The sequence below is a fragment of the Oncorhynchus mykiss genome, chromosome 20, assembly GCF_057628025.1.
Source record: "Oncorhynchus mykiss isolate SJ-2025 chromosome 20, ASM5762802v1, whole genome shotgun sequence".
Taxonomy (NCBI): Eukaryota; Metazoa; Chordata; class Actinopteri; order Salmoniformes; family Salmonidae; genus Oncorhynchus; species Oncorhynchus mykiss.
The window spans coordinates 2603322-2617343 of record NC_143041.1 but is presented as its reverse complement, the minus strand read 5'-3'; the positions used below and the strand labels follow the sequence as shown (position 1 = coordinate 2617343).

General features: G+C 42.0%; 1 long non-coding RNA gene across 1 annotated transcript in view; it reads right to left on the bottom strand.

Annotated features, from left to right (window-relative positions):
* Positions 1-14022, bottom strand: part of LOC149973606 (uncharacterized) — a 299180-nt gene that overhangs the window by 215151 nt on the left and 70007 nt on the right. The window lies entirely within an intron of this gene.

Here is a 14022-nt window from a genome sequence, read left to right as displayed (position 1 = left end):
AATCATATTTCATGAACATTTCCAGCAAATTCGATCAATTTTCTATGTTTGTAACTTCTAGTAGATTCAAATTCAACTCGCTGGGGGCAGTGAAGGGGTGCCCCTCCTGCCAGTGGGTCCCTCTTCCACTGATCCCCCTCCAGCCCAGAGAGGACAAGAAAATCCTGCTGTCATCCAAACTGTTGTGATCAATTTGTTTTTGAAATGTATTTAAAACTTCACCATTCCTCGTTGTCTTCTGTACTCTATTATTACATGTTCCAAATACTGTGGTATACTAGTAGGAGAGTGAATACAAGTAGTCTGAGTGTAGGTATTTCTGATGAAATGTGTGATCTGACTGACAAATACTGTGGTATACTAGTAGGAGAGTGAATAAAAGTGTAGTCTGAGTGTAGTTTTTTCTGATGAAATGTGTGATCTGACTGACAAATACTGTGGTATACTAGTAGGAGAGTGAATAAAAGTAGTCTGAGTGTAGTTTTTTCTGATGAAATGTGTGATCTGACTGCCCCATAATCCAAAATAATGTTTATAAAATAGTCTATCAAAGCATTCAGACCAGATATTTCAATATTAACTTTGAACCCCTTGACTTTTTCCACATTTTGTTACGTTACAGCCTTATATACAATTGATTTTAAAAAGTGAACATTTTTGCAAATGTATTACAAATAAAAAACTTACCATATTTACATAATTATTCAGACACTTTACTCAGCACTCTGTTGAAGCACCTTTCGCAGTGATTACAGCCTCAAGTCTTCTTGGGTATGACTCTACAAGTTTGGCCCACGTGTTTGGGGAGGTTCTCCCATTCACTGTAGATCCTCTCAACCTCTGTCAGGTTGGAGGGGAGCGTCACTGCACAGCTTTTTTTCAGGTCTCTCCAGAGATGTTCGATCGTGTTCAAGTCTGGGCTCTGGCTGGGCCACTCAAGGACATTGAGACTTGTCCCGAAGCCACTCCTGCGTTGTCTTGGCAGTGTGCTTAGGGCCGTTGTCCTGTTGGAAGGAGAACCTTCGCCCCAGTCTGAGGTCCTGAGTGCTTTGGAGCAGGTTTTCATCAAGAATCTCTGTACTTTGCTCAGTTCATCTTTGCCTCAATCCTGTCTAGTCTCCCAGTCCTTGCCTCTGAAAAACATCCCCACAGCATGATGCTGCCTCCACCATACTTCACCATAAGGATGGTGCCAGATTTCCTCCAGACGTGACACTTGGCATTCAGGCCAAAGAGTTCAATCTTGGTTTCATCAGACCAGAGAATCCTGTTTCTCATGGTCTGAGAGTCTTTAGGTGCCTTTTGGCAAACTCCAGGTGGTCTGTCGTACCTTTTAATGAGGAGTGGCTTCCGTCTGGCAACTTTACCATAATGCCTGGTTGGTGGAGTACTGCAGAGATGGTTGTCCTTCTGGAAGTTTTTCCCATCTCCACTTAGGAAATCTAGAGCTCTGTCAGAGTGACCATCGGGTTCTTGGTCACCTCCTTGAACAAAGCCCTTCTCCCCCAATTGCTCTGTTTGGCTGGGAGCCCAGATCTAGGAAGAGTCTTGCTGGTTCCAAACTTCTTCCATTTAAGAATGATGGAGACCACTGTTGTTGGGGACCTTCAATGCTGCAGAAATGTTTTTTTACCCTTTCCCAGATCTGTGCCTCGACACAATCCAGTCTCGGAGCTCTACGGACAATTCCTTCGACCTCATTGCTTGGTTTTTGCTCTGATATGCACTGTCAACTGTATGACCTTATATAGACAGGTGTGTGCTTTTCCAAATCATGTTCAATCAATTTAATTTACCACAGGTGGACTCCAATCAAGTGTAGAAACATCTCAAGGATGACCAATGAAATTATTGTTTGAATACTTATATTTAATACATTTGATAACATTTCTAGAAAACGTTTTTCGCTTTGCCATTATGGGGTATTGTGTGTAGATTGATCAGGAAAAATAATAAATTAATCAATTTTAGAATAAGGCTGCAACGTAACAAAATGTGGAAAAAGGGAAGGGCTCTGAACCTTTTGAACCTCAACTACCACAAAAAATTTTAAAGAGCTGTCATCACAATCATATTTATTTTCCCGAAAAATTACCCTAATGAGTTCTGTTTCCTTATTCATTCAGCATGAATGATTCAGAGTTGCTTTGCTTCCTAAGAGTGCTGTCCACTTGATCCTGCCTTTTATTCCCATCTTCTGACAGAAGTTCAATTTGTACTGTCTTTTTTATTAATGTTTTCACAACCAAAAACTGTAGTTGACATTTTTGTGATTCAACTAACCCACAATCCAAAGTAATCAGACCAATTATATTACCAAATTGAATTGACTACGTGTAACTGCTTTCCTTTAAATAATAAAGTTAGAAAACTTCTTCAGGCTAGGCGTCCCGCTAGCGAGACAACTTCCGTTGAAACTGGAGGGCATACAATTCAAATAAATAATCATACAAATTATGGATATTAAACATTTAGGTACATACAAGTGTCTTATATCGGTTGAAAGCTTAAATTCTTGTTAATCTAACTGCACTGTCCGATTTACAGTAGGCTTTACAGCAAAAGCATGCAATTGTTTGGCGCCCCACATCAAAATATTTTTCCACCAGCACAGGTTTCATAAATTCACAAATAGCGATTAAATATTCACTTACTTTTTGAAACTCTTCCTCTGATTTGTCATCCAAAGGGTCCCAGCTACGACATGTAGTGTCATTTCGTGAGATAAAATCCTTTATATCCCAAAAAGTCAGTTTAGTTGGCACCATCGATTTGAGCAATCCACTCATTCAATATGCAGAGAAAGGAATCCAAAAAGCTACCGCTAAACTTTGTTAAAACAAGTCAAAATATGTTTTATGTACATACATACATACATACATACATACGTACACATATACATACATTCACACCCATACACACACACACACATCCTACACATACTCACAAATATATTTTTTTAAACACACAAAAAACATATATAAAACTTGCAGCAGCACTATCAAGGTTCTTATCAGCTATTTCTAGCCTTCGCTGAGACGACGAGCCAATAATTAGTTTTCAGGTTTTACAGTACCTTACACAACATGTATCTGCACATTTCCCTAGTCACCCCGTTCACTCTGTCCAGTTTGAAATATAGTTGAATAGTGGAGACCAGAGTCTATCAAACTTGGGCTGTCTCTTGTAGAGGTCATCAGTGAGCTTTTCAAGAGGGAGAAAGTCAACAATCTGGTCAATCCACATTTTAAATGTACTATTTGTACTTTTTAAACTATTACACTTTTTGTCCTCCATCCATTTTGAGGCATTTCCTCAACATTCTAAAGGGCCCATTGAGACATGACTTCCAACATCCTATTCGCTGTAAACAGTGTAACTTTTGATACAAATCAGCTAGCTACTTTGACCACTTTCCCAGCCAGTTAGACAGAAGCTTAGAACATGTGAAATCTTACTCTACTTCTCTGCTATTCAAATCTGGAATCAGATCATGGTAGCCTATGCGACCGGAAATGTCTAAACTACAGTTGTTGTGTGTGTTTATAAATGAAGGTTTAACGGCAGCTGCTTTGGAGTTTTTTGGGGTAGTTGAGAAAACGGTAGCAGAGTACCAGGAAGATGATCCGGTGTTGTGAAAGCAGAATTACATTGGGACGGTTTACACATGTTCATGGTATAAAAAAATTAAAAAAAATCTACAATTTGCATATGAAATGAAGAAACACAGATGTATGTTATGCTCTGTTGACTTTGTCCCTCTGGTGGCAGAGGTGCTCCAAGGGAAGGGGTGCCTTACTCAGGCCAGTGGTTCCCTCTTCCCAGTTATCCTCCTCCAGCCCAGAGAGGAATTCATGAACATCTCGGAGTCAGCCAGACTCTTGTGATAAAATCATCTATTTGATTTGATTTAAAACTTCACCAATGCCTCGTCTTCTGTGCTCTATTATTACAAATATGTGACCTAACTGCCCTACACACCAAAAGTAGTAAGGTTGATATAGTATATAAGGTGTCCAATCCCCCCCAAAATGTTGACCAATGATATACCTCATGTCTATCATAATCTGTTCAAAAGTGATTGGAGTTTTTACCCTCGTAGGATGGCCAGAATTATGGTGACTAAATCAAAGGAGGCCAGAGACAAAAAGTTATTGGAGTTTTTACCCTCGTAGGATGGCCAGAATTATGGTGACTAAATCAAAGAAGGCCAGAGACAAAAAGTAATTGGAGTTTTTACCCTCGTAGGATGGCCAGAATTATGGTGACTAAATCAAAGGAGGCCAGAGACAAAAAGTTATTGGAGTTTTTACCCTCGTAGGATGGCCAGAATTATGGTGACTAAATCAAAGAAGGCCAGAGACAAAAAGTTATTGGAGTTTTTACCCTCGTAGGATGGCCAGAATTATGGTGACTAAATCAAAGGAGGCCAGAGACAAAAAGTTATTGGAGTTTTTACCCTCGTAGGATGGCCAGAATTATGGTGACTAAATCAAAGGAGGCCAGAGACAAAAAGTTGTTGGAGTTTTTACCCTCGTAGGATGGCCAGAATTATGGTGACTAAATCAAAGGAGGCCAGAGACAAAAAGTTATTGGAGTTTTTACCCTCGTAGGATGGCCAGAATTATGGTGACTAAATCAAAGGAGGCCAGAGACAAAAAGTTATTGGAGTTTTTACCCTCGTAGGATGGCCAGAATTATGGTGACTAAATCAAAGGAGGCCAGAGACAAAAAGTTATTGGAGTTTTTACCCTCGTAGGATGGCCAGAATTATGGTGACTAAATCAAAGAAGGCCAGAGACAAAAAGTTATTGGAGTTTTTACCCTCGTAGGATGGCCAGAATTATGGTGACTAAATCAAAGGAGGCCAGAGACAAAAAGTTATTGGAGTTTTTACCCTCGTAGGATGGCCAGAATTATGGTGACTAAATCAAAGGAGGCCAGAGACAAAAAGTTATTGGAGTTTTTACCCTCGTAGGATGGCCAGAATTATGGTGACTAAATCAAAGAAGGCCAGAGACAAAAAGTTATTGGAGTTTTTACCCTCGTAGGATGGCCAGAATTATGGTGACTAAATCAAAGAAGGCCAGAGACAAAAAGTTATTGGAGTTTTTACCCTCGTAGGATGGCCAGAATTATGGTGACTAAATCAAAGGAGGCCAGAGACAAAAAGTTATTGGAGTTTTTACCCTCGTAGGATGGCCAGAATTATGGTGACTAAATCAAAGGAGGCCAGAGACAAAAAGTTATTGGAGTTTTTACCCTCGTAGGATGGCCAGAATTATGGTGACTAAATCAAAGGAGGCCAGAGACAAAAAGTTATTGGAGTTTTTACCCTCGTAGGATGGCCAGAATTATGGTGACTAAATCAAAGGAGGCCAGAGACAAAAAGTTATTGGAGTTTTTACCCTCGTAGGATGGCCAGAATTATGGTGACTAAATCAAAGGAGGCCAGAGACAAAAAGTTATTGGAGTTTTTACCCTCGTAGGATGGCCAGAATTATGGTGACTAAATCAAAGGAGGCCAGAGACAAAAAGTGATCAAAAATCTGGAAAATTGCATCCCGCCAGCTAGGCTGGGTTCTGTGCAAGAATTAAGGCTACTGGCAGACTCATTTTCCCATTGAACTCGACATCTTTCTTCTTGAATCCGCAGGACATGAACAATATAGAGTATTGTTATATTTTAGGATACACTTTTCATATGTATTCGAAATTCCTGTTCTTTTATGAAGATTTCTCGCAAAAACAAGCGTATTTCTGTGAAATGTCAATGGAGCACCGAGCGTAAGCCAAGCGTTTCATTTTTAAAGACTTTTATATTTCATTCAGCTCGTGTCATGCTCATTTTGCTTTTTTGAGACCCCCAGAAACAACTTTGAAGATGACGACCACAAAATATTAAATCCTCAAATGTTGTTACTAGAAACCTGAGCTCGGTGCTTATTATTGGATGTGCACAGTGGGGATACACAGGGTCCTCTGGTAACTCTCACACCTCATGGAGACCTGACAAAAGAGATCAACCATGCAAATGACATAAAACTAAATTTATTGAGTTAATTGTAGGATTTTCTGTAATTTTAAGATTTGTCTTACAAAAAACATGACAATAATATTTACGTATGGATTTTGTCTAAAGTAACGGTTAGAAACATTTTGTAAATTAAGAAAACACACTTTCTTTAACCTCAATGTCAACTTGTTTTTACATGGCATTGTTGTTTTTAGCTGTATACAGAGCCTTCGGAAAGTATTCAGACCCCTTTACTTTTTCCACATTTTGTTACGTTACAGCTTTATTCTAAAATGGATTAAATAAAAAAATGTCCTCATCAATCTACACACAATACCCCATAATGACAAATTTGGAAAGCCACACACCTGTCTATATAATGTCCCACAGTTGACAGTGCATGTCAGAGCAAAAAGCCATGAGGTTGAAGGAATTGTCCGTAGAGCTCAGAGACAGGACTGTCGAAGCACAGATCTGGGGAAGAAGGTATCAAGAAATGTCTGTAGCATTGAAGGTCCCCAAGAACACAGTGGCCTCCATCATTCTTAAATGGAAGAAGTTAAGAATCACCAAGACTCTTCTTACAGCTGGCCGCCTGGCCAAACTGAGCAATTGGGGGAGAAGGGCCTTGGTCAGGGAGGTGACCAAGAACACGACAGAGCTCTAGAGTTCCTCCCAGAAGGACAACCATCTCTGCAGCACTCCACCAATCAGGCCTCTGTGGTAAAGTGGCCAGACGGAAGCCACTCCTCAGTAAAAGGCACATGACAGCCCGCTTGGAGTTTGCCAAAAGGCACCTAAAGGACTCAAGACCATGAGAAACAAGATTCTCTGGTCTGATGAAACCAAGATTGATCGCTTTGGCCAGAATGCCAAACATCACGTCTGGAGGAAACCTGGCACCATCCCTACGGTGAAGCATAGTGGTGGCAACATCATGCTGTGGGGAAGTTTTACAGCGGCAGGGACTGGGAGACTAGTCAGGATCGGGGGAAAGATGAACGGCGCAAAGTAGAGAGAGATCCTTGATGAAAACCTGCTCCAGAGTGCTCAGGACCTCAGACTGGTGGGAATGAGCATCATGTTGAGGGGGTGCTTTGCTGCAGGAGGGACTGGTTCACTTCACAAAATAGATGGCTTCGTGAGGAGGGAAATTATATGGATATATTGAAGCAACATCTCAAGACATCAGTCAGAAAGTTAAGGCTTGGTCGCAAATGGGTCTTCCAAATGGACAATGACACTAAGCATACTTCTAAAGTTGTGGCAAAATGGCAATGTATTGAAGTGGCCATCACAAAGCCCTGACCTCAATCCCATAGAAAATGTGTGGGCAGAACTGAAAAAGCGTGTGCGAGCAAGGAGGCCTAGAAACCTGACTCAGTTACACCAGCTCTGTCAAGAGGAATGCGCCAAAATTCACCCAACTTATTGTGGGAAGGTTGTGAAAGGCTACCCGGAACGTTTGACCCAAGATAAACAATTTAAAGGCAATGCTACCAAATACTAATTGAGTGTATGTAAACTCCTGACCCACTGGGAATGTGATGAAATAAATAAAAGCTGAAATAAATCATTCTCTCTAGTATTAATCTAAAATGTCACATTCCTAAAATAAAGTGGTGATCCGAACTGACCTAAAACAGGGGATTTTTACTAGGATTAAATGTCAGGAATGAAAAACTGAGTTTAAATGTATTTGACTAAGGTGTATGTAAACTTCCGACTTCAACTGTATAAGTGATTGGTCTTTCCCAGGTTCTACAATTTAAAAGCCAATTTCCACATCTATTGTTACATTCTTCTTAACCAGACTTAATGATATTTCATCACCGAAGACCCCTAGCATATTTCAGGACTTTATGTTGGATTTCGGGGTTGTTGGGGACGACTGACCCCTTTGGAGGGGGTAATGTAGTGGCGGCAGCCTATTAGAAGATCTAGGTGTGGCTTGTTGGATGCGTGACCTTGGGGTAATTCTGTTTGGACAAACCGTGGGTAAAAGTGTAATGTCAGTTAATTGAATATGTTGTATGCTGTTAATATACCATGAACTGTTATGCTACCAGGTCTGCAGTTTTAATGAGTTTGACACAAGTGAAGAGAGAGAGAGCAAAGAGATTATTTTGGTTCCATTGCTAAAACAGTCACTGTTCTGACACAACATGAACTCAATATAAAAAGAAACGTCCTCTCACTGTCAACTGCGTTGTCACAGGTGTCGTTGGAAGTAGACCAAGGTGCAGCGTGGTAAGCGTACATTTTCTTTTATTTAAATAAAATGTTGCCAAGAAAACAAGAAATAACAAACCAACCGTGAAGCTTAACAGGGCTAAGTGCCACAAACAAAGTTAACTACCCACACTGAAAGGAGGGGAAGAAGGGCTACCTAAGTATGATTCCCAATCAGAGACAACGATAGACAGCTGTCCCTGATTGAGAACCACACCCGGCCACACATAGAAACACAAATCATAGAAATAAAGGACATAGAATGCCCACCCAAATCACACCCTGACCAAACCAAAAAGAGACATAAAAAAGGCTCTCTACGGTCAGGGCGTGACATAGGTTTATTTTCAGCAAACTTAACATGTGTAAATATTTGTATGAACATAACAAGATTCAACAACTGAGACATTAACATGAACTAGTTCCACAGACATGTGACTAACATAAGTGGAATAATGTGTCCCTGAACAAGGGGGTGTCAAAATCAAAAGTAACAGTCAGTATCTGGTGTGGCCACCAGCTGCATTAAGTACTGCAGTGCATCTCCTCCTCATGGACTGTAGCAGATTTGCTAGTTCTTGCTGTGAGATGTAATCTCACTCTTCCACCAAGGCACCTGCAAGTTCCGGACATTTCTGGGGGAATGGCCCTAGCCCTCACCCTCCGATCCAACAGGTCCCAGAAGTGCTCAATGGGATTGAGATCCTACAAGCCCTCAGTCCAGCCTCTCTCAGCCTATTGCGGACAGTCTGAGCACTGATGGAGAGATTGTGCGTTCCTGGTGTAACTCGGGCAGTGGTTGTTGCCATCCCGTACCTGTCCCGCAGGTGTGATGTTCGGATGTACCGATGTTGTTACACGTGGTCTGCCACTGCGAGGACGATCAGCTGTCCGTCCTGTCTCCCTGTAGCGCTGTCTTAGGCGTCTCACAGTACGGACATTACAATTTATTGCCCTGGCCACATCTGCAGTCCTGCCTACGTCAAGTTCACGCAGATGAGCAGGGACCCTGGGAATCTTTCTTTTGGTGTTTTACAGAGTCAGTAGAAAGGCCTCTTTAGTGTCCTAGGTGTTCATAACTGTGACCTTAATTGCCTACCGTCTGTAAGCTGTTAGTGTCTTAACGACCGTTTCACAGGTGCATGTTCATTAATTGTTTATGGGTCATTGCACAAGCATGGGGAACAGTGTTTAAACCCTTTACTATGAAGATCTATGAAGTTATTTGGATTTTTACAAATTATATTTGAAAGACAGGGTCCTGAAAAAGGGACGATTCTTTTTTGCTGCGCAGAGCATGCGCTGACCAGCTGGCTGGTGTGTTTATGGACATATTCAATCAATCCTTATCCCAGTCTGCTGTTCCCATATGCTTCAAGAGGGCCACCATTGTTCCTGTTCCCGAGAAAGCTAAGGTAACTGAGCTAAACGACTACCACCCCGTAGCACTCACTTCCGTCATCATGAAATGCTTTGAGAGACTAGTCTAGGACCATATCACCTCCACCCTACCTGACACCCTAGACCCACTCCAATTTGCTTCCGCCCCAATAGGTCCACAGACGACACAATCACAACCACACTGCACACTGCCCTAACCCATCTGGACAAGAGGAATACCTATGTGAGAATGCTGTTCATTGACTACAGCTCAGCATTTAACACCATAGTACCCTCCAAACTCGTCATCAAGCTCGAGACCCTGAGGCTCGACCCTGCCCTGTGCAACTGGGTACTGGACTTCCTGACGGGCCGCCCCCAGGTGGTGAGGGTAGGTAACAACATCTCCACCCCGCTGATCCTCAACACTGGGGCCCCACAAGGGTGAATTCTGAGCCCTCTCCTGTACTCTCTGTTCACCCACGGCTGCGTGGCCATACACGCCTCCAACTCAATCATCAAGTTTGCGGACGACACTACAGTGGTAGGCTTGATTACCAACAACAACGAGACGGCCTACAGGAAGGAGGTGAGGGCCCTCGGAGTGTGGTGTCAGGAAAATAACCTCACACTCAACGTCAACAAAACAAAGGAGATGATCGTGGACTTCGGGAAACAGCAGAGGGAGCAACCCCCTATCCACATCGACGGGACAATAGTGGAGAGGGTAGTAAGTTTTAAGTTCCTCGGCGTACACATCACGGACAAACTGAATTGGTCCACCCACACAGACAGCGTTGTGAAGAAGGCGCAGCAGCGCCTCTTCAAACTCAGGAGGCTGAAGAAATTTGGCTTGTCACCAAAAGCACTCACAAACTTCTACAGATGCACAATCGAGAGCATCCTGTCGGGCTGTATCACCGCCTGGTTCGGCAACTGCTCCACCCACAACCGTAAGGCTCTCCAGAGGGTAGTGAGGTCTGCACAACGCATCACCGGGGGCAAACTACCTGCCCTCCAGGACACTTACACCACCCGATGTCACAGAAAGACCATAAAGATCATCAAGGACAACAACCACCCGAGCCACTGCCTGTTCACCCCGCTATCATCCAGAAGGCAAGGTCAGTACAGGTGCATCAAAGCAGGGACCGAGAGACTGAAAAACAGCTTCTCTTTCAAGGCCATCAGACTGTTAAACAGCCATCACTAACATTGAGTGGCTGCTGACAACATTGAGTGGCTGCTGCACACTGACTCAACTCCAGCTCACTTTAATAATGGAAATTGATGGAAATTGATGTAAAAAATGTATCACTAGCAACTTTAAACAATTCCACTTAATATAATGTATACATACCCTACATTACTCATCTCATATGTATATACTGTACTCTATACCATCTACTGCATCTTGCCATCTTTATGTAATACATGTGTCACTAGCCACTTTAAACTATGCCTCTTTTATGTTTACATACCCTACATTACTCATCTCATATGTACATACTGTACTCGATACCATCCACTGCATCTTGCCTATGCCGCTCTGTACCATCACTCATTCATATATCTTTATGTATATATTCTTTATCCCTTTACACGTGTGTATAAGGTAGCAGTTGTGGAATTGTTAGGTTAGATTACTCATTGGTAATTACTGCATTGTCGGACCTAGAATCACAAGCATTTCGCTACACTCGCATTAACATCTGCTAACCATGTGTATGTGACAAATAAAATTTGATTTAAGTTTATTTGAGACCAGTCTATTGCAGCTAATTTCGTCTTTTACTTCAGATCTGTGAGTAGTAGGCCCAAACGATGAGTCCCAGACCGTTCACAATAGAACATAGCAGAGGGGGACATCGTTTACTAGCCTACCTATATTATTGGGACCATCTGGTTACCACCTGTGTATGGAATACATTAGAAATATAAATAGAGGTATAATTAAATGGTGTTTTCTTTGAAAAGATGTGCCTGGCTTCCTGCCTGAGTGTGTCGCTGTTTACTGCAATTTTCTGGAAATATCCATAATAAACCTGTACTCTGGCTCCATTGTCTTACCTACTACTGCAACAACTTGTCAATTATTTGCCCCTCAATCGTGTGTAACTATTAACATCGGCTGCATATACATTGTCCTTCTCCCAAAGTGTGGACTTGCACATTTTTTTCTCATCTTAGGGATTTACCTCAAGCCAATTCTTACACCTATTCAATACTTGGATATCCATGAGGAGAGGGATATCCATGAGGAGAGGGATATCCATGAAGAGAGGGATATCCATGAGGAGGGGGATATCCATGAAGAGAGGGATATCCATGAAGAGAGGGATATCCATGAGGAGAGGGATATCCATGAAGAGAGGGATATCCATGAAGAGAGGGATATCCATGAGGAGAGGGATATCCATGAGGAGAGGGATATCCATGAAGAGAGGGATATCCATGAGGAGAGGGATATTCTTGAGGAGAGGGATATCCATGAAGAGAGGGATATCCATGAAGAGAGGGATATCCATGAGGAGAGGGATATCCACGAGGAGAGGGATAACCATGAGGAGAGGGATATCCACGAAGAGAGGGATATCCATGAGGAGAGGGATATTCTTGAGGAGAGGGATATATCCATGGGGAGAGGGATATCCATGAGGAGAGGGATTGACAATTGGTATGCAGCCATTGAGTTCAGGTGGCTTCATCAACAGATGGAATGTGTCCCAAATTGCACCCTATTCCCCATACATAGTGCACTAATTTTACCCAGGGCTCATAGAGCTCTGGTCAAAAGTAGTACATTATTTAGGGAAAAGTTCTAGGTAATAGGGTGCCCTCATGGATGCACACTGCCTGTTGAGCCCCACCCTGCCTATTGTAAACCATTTCTCCATCCCATTCCCCGAGTTAAGCAAATGAAGGGGAGGCTGTTACTGCTTTTAACGTCATTTAATTTATTTGATAAACTTCCTTTATTGTGAAGGTGTGTCCCTTTTTGAAGGTTTAATAAAACCTTCTTTCAGCCAAGAAATCCATATTTGAATTGATAGCAGTCATGTACTAATGATATGAATTACTTGTGTTGCAGTTGTGTGTGGTGGTGTTGTCATTCGGCCTCATCTAGCCTTGGTATAGAATAAATGATAACTGAAAACATACTTCAGCCTAAAGAAATCATTGGGGAAAGAAGTCACAGTTCCAGTTTACACAAATCTTTATTTGACTTGTTATAATACAATGCACCTTTCCAAATCATGTCCAATCAATTGAATTTACCACATGTGGACTCATCTAGAAACATCTCAAGGATGATCAATGGAAACAGGTGTTAAGAAATCTTTGAAAATGTATTTTTTTTTTATTGCTTATTTACATAAGTATTCAGACCCTTTGCTATAAGACTCTAAATTGAGCTCAGGTGCGTCCTGTTTCCAATGATCATCCTTGAGATATTTCTACACTAGATTGGAGTCTACCTGTGGTAAACTCAATTGATTGGACATGATTTGGAAAGGCACACACCTGTCTATATAAGGTCCCACACAAACCAAGCCATGAGGTCGAAGGAATTGTCCGTAGAGCTCCGAGACAGGATTGTGGCAAGGCACAGATCTGGGGATGGGTACAAAAAAATGTCTGCATCATTGAAGGTCCCCAAGAGCACAGTGGCTTCTATCATTCTTAAATGGAAGAAGTTTGGAACCACCAAGACTCTTCCTAGAGCTGGCCACCCGGCCAAACTGAGCAACTGGGGGAGAAGGGCCTTGGTTAGAAAATCACCCGTGGGCCAAATTCATCCTGCATGTGACCAGTTTGAGAACCTTGCTCTAATCCAACCGACTTCAGCCCTTGTCATCATTTAGCAGGCATTTTACAGTAGAGCTGCACTGATAAAATTGTTGGTCTTCATTGCAGTGGAGTGCAGTGTAAGATCTTATTTTACTAGGCAAGTCAGTTAAGAATAAATTATTATTTTCAATGACAGCCTAGGAACAGTGGGTTAACTGCCTTGTTCAGAACAAAGGATTTTTACCTCGTCAGCTCGGGAATTCAATCTTGCAACCTTTCAGTTACTCGTCCAACACTCTAACCACTAGGCTACCTGCCGCCCCAGGGGAAGAGATGATACATTTCAGTCAAAGCGATAGAGGTCAAAGTAAGCAGATTATTGACCATTTCATCATTAACACTCAATGATCACCTGCTTCATATACGAGTTGAAAGCTATCACTGAGTAAAAAAGCTGCTAATTTACCTAATTCCCTGAGCGGTAAGCCATATCTTCTGCAGCAGCCTTGTTACTCACACCCAATATTTATGTCGATCGGTGGTGTTTCAACATGTAGAATCGTTGGGAAATGATTTGAAAATGACCACCTAACTTGGTCAGA